The following is a 10,320-nucleotide window of genomic DNA, read 5'->3' as shown; positions in this document are numbered from 1 at the left end:
TTCACACAGACCCAGTTGATTGTGCGTCTGGTTCTCACAGACCCAGTTGATTGTGCGTCTGGTTCTCACAGACCCAGTTGATTGTGTGTCTGGTTCACACAGACCCAGTTGATTGTGTGTCTGGTTCACACAGACCCAGTTGATTGTGCGTCTGGTTCTCACAGACCCAGTTGATTGTGCGTCTGGTTCTCACAGACCCAGTTGATATTCATAATACACCCTACACTGTTCCAGCTCGTCAATGGATCTGATGACCTTTGGGTGACAATAGCACAGTCCTCCAAGCCAAAGAAGATATTTGGTTTGTTGTTCTTCCTACACCCATTGTTAAAACAGAATCATCTGTAAAAATCATTCAGTATTAAAAATAATTGTTAGTATTTTATGATTACCCATGTATAAGCATTAATATTAATCAACGGTGAAGATGCTATTAATACATCATTATTTTCTTATTTGTTAACATTAACGAAGCACTTTTAAACAAAACATCCTAAGCATTTCTAACTAATTAATTTATAAACCATTTATAATGGCCTCTTCATCAGAGTTGTTGTAAAGTGTAAGCAAATCATGTGGTTCAACAACACAGAGAACCAGGTGTTCCACTCTCTGGGTAGTAAGGGGCTCATGCACGCCAGAATCTCCAACAGACCTGCATACAATCACCTCCACAACCAACACACACAATAAAACCAGTCATTCCAACCTCCAGCCCAGCTGAAGAGTAGGCTTGCTATGTGAATGTGCATACAGTTGTAACCGTTCGAGAGGAGTGCCAATTGTGCAGGGATGGGTGGATTCTGATTGGCCAATGTCTAGCCCTGGTTGATGGACCTCGGATTCCCCCACCCCACACACACACGCTGGTCCCTCGAGGAGACCCCTCTTCCCCAGTCAGACTCACGTTATGGCGCCAGAACAACACCATTATGCCCCCTCTCTGATATATTCGTAGTCAATAACCAAACGCTCATAGCAGAGCAGAGAATGCTGTGTGAAGACAGATTTAGACATTGCATATCATTTAACAGTATCATTTCACCTCACCTAATTTATTATCATTTACTAGTTTCTCGCAATTATTTATCCCGGGAATAGGGAGTGTCACGCCTGCTCCCGCTCTCCCTCTCTGACGCTCGAGGGTGCCAGACTGCCTTCACTATGCACACCTGTCACCATCGTTAGGCGCTTCATCACACCTGCGCTTCATCACCGGTCACATCACGTGCAGCAGCGCGTCATTGGACTCTCCTGGACTCCTTTAATTTGTTGAATGGCCCTCCTATATCTGTCTGTTTCTTTGGTTAGATCCCTTTGTCAGCATTGTCATTGTGTGTTCCTGTCCAGATGCTGACCCGTCCCATGTCTGTTGTCAATTAAACGTCCACTCCCTGTACCTGCTTCTCATCTCCAGCATCATCCTTACAGTGGGTTGGGCGGAAAACCCCGGTAAAACTCGGTAACCCGGCTCCTGCCATTAACCCCATCAGCACCACAGGCACAATGCTGATAGGTGCAGTATCTGTTTCGACTGTGAATTACAGTACAAGATGAAAGACAAGTGTAATATTAGCACATTGTTACAGTGCCTTCAGAAAGTATTCACACCCCTTGACTTTACCCACATTTTGTTGTGTTAGAACCTGAATTTAAATTGGATTACATTGAGATGTTTTTGTCACTGTCCTACACACAATACCCCATAATGTCAAAGTGGACTGTTATTTTACAAATTCATTTAAAATGAAACGCTGAAATGCCTTCAGTCAATAAGAATTCAACCCTTTTTAATGGCAAGCCTAAATAGGTTCAGGAGTAAAAAGGTGCTTAAAACAAGTCACATACTGTAATAAGTTGCATGGACTCACTGTGTGTAATAATAGTGGTTACCATAACATACACATGATCTGTAAGGGCCCTCAGTCAAGCAGTGAATTTCAAACCCAGATTCAAAGATCAGGGAGGTTTTCCAATGCTGTGTAAAGAGGGCACGTATTGGTAGATGGGTCAAAAGAAAAAAAGCAGACATTGAATATCCCTTTGAGCATGGTAAAGTTGTTAATTACACTTTGGATGGTGTATCAATACAGCCAGTCACTACAAATATACAGGTGTCCTTCCTAATTCAGTTGCCGGAGAGGAAGGAAATCGCTCAGGGATTTCACCATGAGGCCAATGGGGACTTTAAAACAGTTACAGAGTTCAATGGCTGTGATAGGAGAACACTGAGGATGGATCAACAACATTATATAGTTACCAAACAATACTAATCTAATAGAGAGGAAAGGAAGCCTGTACAGAATAAAACATATTTCAAAACATGCAGCCTTTTTGCAACAAGGCAATAAAGTAATACTGCAAAAATGTGACAATGTAATTAACTTTTTGTCCTGAATACAAATCCATGACAACACATTACTGAGTACCACTCTCCATATTTTCAAGCGTAGTGGTGGCTCCATAATGTTATGGGTATGCTTGTAATTGTTAAGGACTGGTAGTTTTTCAGGATAAAAAAGAAACAGAATTGAGCTAAGCACAGGCAAAATCCTGGAGGAAATCCTGGTTTAGTCTGCTTTCCACCAGACTCCAGACTCATCTTTTAGCAGAACAATAATATAAAACACAATGCCAAAGCTACACTGGAGTTGCTTTCCAAGAAGACAGTGAATGTTCCTGAGTGGCCGAGGTACAGTTATTACTTACATTTACTTGAAAATCTATGGCAAGAACTGAAAATGGTTGTCTAGCAATGATCAACAACCAATTTGACAGAGCTTGAGGAATTTTGAAAATAATAATGGGTAAATGTTGCACAATCCAGGTGCGGAAAGCTCTTAGAGACTTAACCAGAAAGACTTGTTGAGTAAAAACTGATTTGACAGAAATATCAGCCAGCTAGGATAGCCAGCTGCAGCTAACACCAAGCTATGCTAGCTAGCTGCTGTCAGCTTGGCTAAACACAAGGTCAGCGCAGGCTTAAGCCTGGTTTTCAAAATCTGTAGGCAGCATTCTGCCTTCTCCCTACAGTTCTCAGCCGTTAGCATAGCCAACGACTGCCTCATGTGAACTACAATACTGACTCAGTGTTTTAATATTTAGAAATAACAATAATCATTGCTTACGTCACAGCTTTCGAAACATATGGCCCTTATTTTTCATCAGCGAGAAAGAATTCTTCAAATAAAAAACATACACTTACTGTATCAGTTTAGTAGAGATTGATTCAGCTATGTGCGCCTCCATCTGACGAAACTACACTTCACGAGTTATGCTTACACACAGGTGTTCAGAGCATGCTACATAGCACAGGTGGTCGCTTCTTTTCTTCTGTCTGTTTTCCCTAAACAAGACCTGTAACATGGAGATGTGGCCGTGTGGGAACACTAACCCCAACCTTATCAAGGTGTGTATCAATGTTTTTTTCCCCTCTCTGATATGAAAGATAAGGTCCATATGCTTCCAAAACCGTACCACAGACAAAACCACAGACAATGCATGTTACTGTTCAGACCGAGTGTCAGGTATCTTAACAAAACTCCCCCCTACAGAAGACGCCTTCATCCAATGTCTCTTGTGTAATATAATGGAACTGAGAGTCATGATCAAGGACTAGCTTTTTCCTACACATTGAACTGAGAGTCATGATCAAGGACTAGCTTTTTCCTACACATTGAACTGAGAGTCATGATCAAGGACTAGCTTTAGCCTACACATGGAACTGAGAGTCATGATCAAGGACTAGCTTTAGCCTACACATAGAACTGAGAGTCATGATCAAGGACTAGCTTTAGCCTACACATAGAACTGAGAGTCATGATCAAGGACTAGCTTTTGCCTACACATTGAACTGAGAGTCATGATCAAGGACTAGCTTTAGCCTACACATAGAACTGAGAGTCATGATCAAGGACTAGCTTTTGCCTACACATTGAACTGAGAGTCATGATCAAGGACTAGCTTTTGCCTACACATGGAACTGAGAGTCATGATCAAGGACTAGCTTTTGCCTACACATTGAACTGAGAGTCATGATCAAGGACTAGCTTTAGCCTACACATGGAACTGAGAGTCATGATCAAGGACTAGCTTTTGCCTACACATGGAACTGAGAGTCATGATCAAGGACTAGCTTTTGCCTACACATTGAACTGAGAGTCATGATCAAGGACTAGCTTTAGCCTACACATTGAACTGAGAGTCATGATCAAGGACTAGCTTTTGCCTACACATTGAACTGAGAGTCATGATCAAGGACTAGCTTTTGCCTACACATTGAACTGAGAGTCATGATCAAGGACTAGCTTTTGCCTACACATTGAACTGAGAGTCATGATCAAGGACTAGCTTTAGCCTACACATGGAACTGAGAGTCATGATCAAGGACTAGCTTTAGCCTACACATAGAACTGAGAGTCATGATCAAGGACTAGCTTTAGCCTACACAGAACTGAGAGTCATGATCAAGGACTAGCTTTAGCCTACACATAGAACTGAACTTTGTTCTCTCCATAGCAAAGCTATCTTAACTTACCTCGCTGTACTCACTACCGCACTTGTTTGTTGTGATTGAATAGCAGACACACCCAAGAAACACCCACGTCTAACCACACCCCCGACACAACTCTCATTTACCTTCAGTCATGGCTGCTAGTAGTTCTTATTGAGCATTGATGGGAAAAAAAGCCAAAACAGGAAGTGCAATTGCCCTTTAAAAAAGGTCAGATTGAATAGATAGAAACTAGTCGTTCTCAGAAAAGTTATAGCAGTACAATAATTGACCACCAGATGGTGATCTTGGTATGCCATCTGTGTACATGTGACTAGAGCAAGGGGGCGTTCAGCAAGATGCAATGTTAAGGAACATTCAGATAGAAATGTGCTATGTAGAACAAACATGCCTCTCTGACATGTAGAAAATAAGGAATCATGTCCACTTTATTCATAGCATTTCTATCTGCAACAGAAGCTCTTTCTCAATTGTCTAAAAATCCGTCTTCTCCTTGACTCCTCGCCTGCATCTGCACTAGTTGGAAAAATGTTCACAGGTGAAAACAGTATGGCGGAAGAAAGCTCATCATTAGGCTGGCTTAACTTTCACCTGGTCAGTTCTTTCAGATCAGTGAAGGAGAGGACACGTTTTCGACGACTGAGAAAGAGCCCAAGTGTATGAAGTTAGTATTGAATTAAGAAGGTAGTCCTTTATTCTATAGTTTAAAGTGCATCTTAATCTATCCTACCTCCCCACCACCACCAATTGTTTTTCAGTCCGCTCATACTTTTCTTTTATTCTGTATATATTCACTTCCTTGTTTTTTCTCTCCAAGGTCTATTGCCACATTCAAGTCCTATCAGAGTTTAGAGTTATCAGAGGAACGACTTGTCAACTTGGAGTAAGAACTTGGGAATGTTAGCAAACAATTTATAGTGTTCAAAAACATATAGTAATGTTTATTTTGATAACTAAAGTTTTGTTGTTGCATTTAACTGCAGAAAATGCTGCCATCAAAGTCATTTCCGTGGTAGCTGATGTCAGATTTCAGCATGTGGGGAAAGTCAGGGTCCAAAGATGATAACTGAGTTTCCAACTTATGTTATTAAGGACTTGTTGTTATGAACATTTTTTCTGAGTCGGGATCTGATATTTCAAATATTATTTGTTTTTGTCACATGCACCGAATACAAATGAAATGCTTACTTACAAATCATTAACCAACAATGCAGTTCAAGAAATAGAGTTCAGAAAATATTTACTATATAAACGTAAGTAAAAAATAACATAAAAAGTCACAGTAAAATACCAATAACAAGGCTACAGTGCCTTGCAAAAGTATTCATCCCCCTTGGTGTTTTTCCTATTTTGTTGCATTACAACCTGTCATTTAAATAGATTTTTATTTGGATTTCATGTAATGGACATACACAAAATAGTCCAAATTGGTGTAGTGAAACTAAAAAGAAAAAACTCCGGAAAAGTGGTGTTTGCATATGTATTCACCCCTTTGCTATGAAGCCCCTAAATAAGATCTGGTGCAACCAATTACCTTCAGAAGTCACATAATTAGTTAAATAAAGTCCACCTGTGTGCAATCTAAGTGTCACATGATCTGTCACATGATCTCAGTATATATACACCTGTTTTGAAAGCCCCCAGAGTCTGCAACACCACTAATCAAGGGGCACCACCAAGCAAGTGGCACCATGAAGACCAAGGAGCTCTCCAAACAGGTCATGGACAAAGTTGTGGAGAAGTACAGATCAGGGTTTGGTTATAAAACAAATATCTGAAACTTTGAACATCCCACGGAGCACCATTAAATCCATTATTAAAAAATTGAAAGAATATGGCACCACAACAGACCTGCCAAGAGAGGGCCGCCCACCAAAACTCACAGACCAGGCACGGAGGGCATTAATCAGAGAGGCAACAAAGACACCAAAGATAACCGTGAAGGAGCTGCAGAGCTCCACAGCGGAGTTTGGAGTATCTGTCCATAGGACCACTTTAAGCTGTACACTCCACAGAGCTGGGCTTTACGGAAGAGTGGCCAGAAAAAAGCCATTGCTTAAAGAAAAAAATAGGCTTGTGGGAAATAGGCATCGCCAAAAGGCATGTGGGAGACTCCCCAAACATATGGAAGAAGGTACTCTGGTTAGATGAGGCTAAAATGTAACTTTTTGGCCATCAAGGAAATTCCTATGTCTGGCGCAAACCCAACACCTCTCATCACCCAAGAACACCATCCCCACAGTGAAGAATGGTGGTGGCAGCATCATACTATGGGAATGGTTTTCATCGGCAGGGACTGGGAAACTGGTCAGAATTGAAGGAATGATGGATGGCGTTAACTACAGGGACATTTTTGAGGGAAACCTGTTTCAGTCTTACAGAGATTTGAGACTGGGACGGAGGTTCACCTACCCAACAGGACAACTACCCTAAGCATACTGCTAAAGCAACACTCGAGTGGTGGGGAAACATTTTTGTGTCTCTGAATGCCCTAGTCAAACCCCAGACCTCAATCCAATTGAGAATATGTGGTATGACTTAAAGATTGCTGTACACCAGCGGAACCCATCCAACTTGAAGGAGCTTGAGCAGTTTTGCCTTGAAGAATGGGCAAAAATCCCAGTGGCTAGATGTGCCAAGCTTATAGAGACATACCCCAAGAACCTTGCAGCTGTAAGTGCTTGTCACGATCGTGTGGAGGAGAGACGGACCAAAACGCAGCATGTGGAAAATAAGCCATCTTCTTTTATTTTTTACTACGAAGATGAACATGAAACGAAACACTATTACAAACTATACAAAAACAACAAATGACCGTGAAGCTATAAACGTAGTGCACACACACAGGCTACAAACGTTCAACATAGACATACCTAGACACATACACTCAACACAAACCCATACACTACAACCAACACCCCCTATACCATATAATCACCCAAAACACACACATACCCCATGTCACACCCTGACCTAACTAAAATAATAAAGAAAACAAATAATACTAAGGCCAGGGCGTGACAGTACCCCCCCCAAAAGGTGCGGACTCCGGCCGCAAAACCTGACATATAAAGGGAGGGTCCGGGGTGGGCCCTAATATGGCGGCGACTCCAGCATTGTCAATATCCGCTTCGGTGTCTCTGGTAGATCCTGGCTGACTGGCGACTCTGGCTGCCCATGGCTGGCGGGCGACTCTGGCTGCCCATGGCTGGCGGGCGACTCTGGCCGCCCATGGCTGGCGGGCGACTCTGGCCGCCCATGGCTGGCGGGCGACTCTGGCCGCCCATGGCTGGCGGGCGACTCTGGCCGCCCATGGCTGGCGGGCGACTCTGGCCGCCCATGGCTGGCGGCTCATGGCTGGCTGACGGATCTGGCTGCTCATGGCTGGCTGACGGATCTGGCTGCTCATGGCTGGCTGACGGATCTGGCTGCTCATGGCTGGCTGACGGATCTGGCTGCTCATGGCTGGCTGACGGATCTGGCTGCTCATGGCTGGCTGACGGCTCTGGCTGCTCATGGCTGGCTGACGGATCTGGCTGCTCATGGCTGGCTGACGGCTCTGGCAGATCCTGTCTGGTTGGCGGCTCTGGCAGATCCTGTCTGGTTGGCGGCTCTGGCAGATCCTGTCTGGTTGGCGGCTCTGGCAGATCCTGTCTGGTTGGCGGCTCTGGCAGATCCTGTCTGGTTGGCGGCTCTGGCAGATCCTGTCTGGTTGGCGGCTCTGGCAGATCCTGTCTGGTTGGCGGCTCTGGCAGATCCTGTCTGGTTGGCGGCTCTGGCAGATCCTGTCTGACGAATGGCTCTAGCGGCTCCTGACTGACTAACGGCTCTGACGGCTCGGGACAGACGGGCGGCTCAGACGGCTCGGGGCAGACGGATGGCTCAGATGGCGCTGGGGAGACGGATGGCTCAGATGGCGCTGGGGAGACGGACGGCTCAGATGGCGCTGAGGAGACGGATGGCTCAGATGGCGCTGGGGAGACGGATGGCTCAGATGGCACTGGGCAGACGGATGACTCAGATGGCACTGGGCAGACGGATGACTCTGGCCGGATGAGGCGCACTGTAGGCCTGGTGCGTGGTGCCGGAACTGGAGGCACCGGGCTAAGGACACGCACCTTCAGGCTAGTGCGGGGAGAAGGAACAGGGCATACAGGACCCTGGAGACGCACATTAGGCCTAGTGCGTGGTGCCGGAACTGGTGGTACCGGGCTGGGGACACGCATCTCAGGGCTAGTGCGGGGAGAAGGAACAGGGCATACTGGACCCTGGGGACGCACATTAGGCCTAGTGCGTGGTGCCGGAACTGGTGGTACCGGGCTGGGGACACGCATCTCAGGGCTAGTGCGGGGAGCAGCAACAGGATGCACAGGACTCTGGGAACACACAGGAAGCTTGGTGCGTGGTACCGGACTGGAGACACGCACCATAGGGCTAGTACGTGGAGGAGGAACAGGGCACACTGGACTCTCGAGGCGCACTATAGGCCTGGTGCGTGGTACCGGTACTGGTGGTACCAGGCTGAGGGCACGCACCTCAGGAAGAGTGCGGGAAGAAGGAACAGTGCGTACAGGGCTCAGGAGACGCACAGGAGGCTTCCCAACCTTACCTGGTTGTATGCTCCCCCATATCAACATCTCTCTCTCTTCGCTCTCCTCCAATAACACCAACAACTCCTCAAATGTCTCATAATCTCCCATCCTTTCACTTTCCTCCAATCTGTCCAATAACTCCTCCACATTCTCCGACTCATACCTTCGTTTAGCCAACTGCTCCTGATGGTAAGCACGGGGAACTGGCTCAATTCTCCCACTTGACCCAGCCACACTCCCCGTGTGCCCTCCCCCAAGAAATGTTTGGGGTAGCCTCTCGGGCTTCCAGCCACTCTGCCTTGATTTACGCTGCTTGGTCCCATGTTGGTGGGGAATTCTGTCACGCTCGTGTGGAGAGACGGACCAAAACGCAGCATGTGGAAAATAAGCCATCTTCTTTTATTTTTTACTACGAAGATGAACATGAAACGAAACACTATTACAAACTATACAAAAACAACAAACGACCGTGAAGCTATAAACGTAGTGCACACACACAGGCTACAAACGTTCAACATAGACATACCTAGACACATACACTCAACACAAACCCATACACTACAACCAACACCCCCTATACCATATAATCACCCAAAACACACACATACCCCATGTCACACCCTGACCTAACTAAAATAATAAAGAAAACAAATAATACTAAGGCCAGGGCGTGACAGTGCTGCAAAAGGTGGCTCTACAAAGTATTAACTTCGGGGATCTCCTTCCAGAGAGACATCAGGGACTGTAACATACTGTTTCACAGAACCATGACTCTCTCCGGATATACTGTCCCCATCCATACAGCCAGCTGGGTTCTCAGTACATCGCGCAGACAGGAATAAAGGGAAGAAAAAAGGCAGTGGTGTATGTTTCATGATTAACTACTTATGGTATGATTGTGATAACTTACAGGAACTTAAGTCCTCTTGTTCACCCGACATAGAATACCTTACATTCAAATGCAGTCCATATTACCTCCCAAGATTATTATCTTCGGTTATAGTCACAGCTGTGTATATTCCCAATACCACAACGGCCCTCAAGGAACTACACTGACATTTATTGTAGCTGGGGATTTTAACAAAGCAAATTTGAGGAAAACGCTACGGAGGTTCTATCAACACATTGCCTGTAGTACTCGCACATCAAAAACTCTCGACCATTGTTACTTCCCCTTCCAGGATGGCTACAATGCCTTCCCCTGCTCTACCTTCT

The sequence above is a fragment of the Salvelinus namaycush genome, chromosome 8 (genome assembly GCF_016432855.1).
Source record: "Salvelinus namaycush isolate Seneca chromosome 8, SaNama_1.0, whole genome shotgun sequence".
In the NCBI taxonomy this organism is placed as follows: Eukaryota; Metazoa; Chordata; class Actinopteri; order Salmoniformes; family Salmonidae; genus Salvelinus; species Salvelinus namaycush.
Note: the sequence above shows the minus strand (reverse complement) of the source record.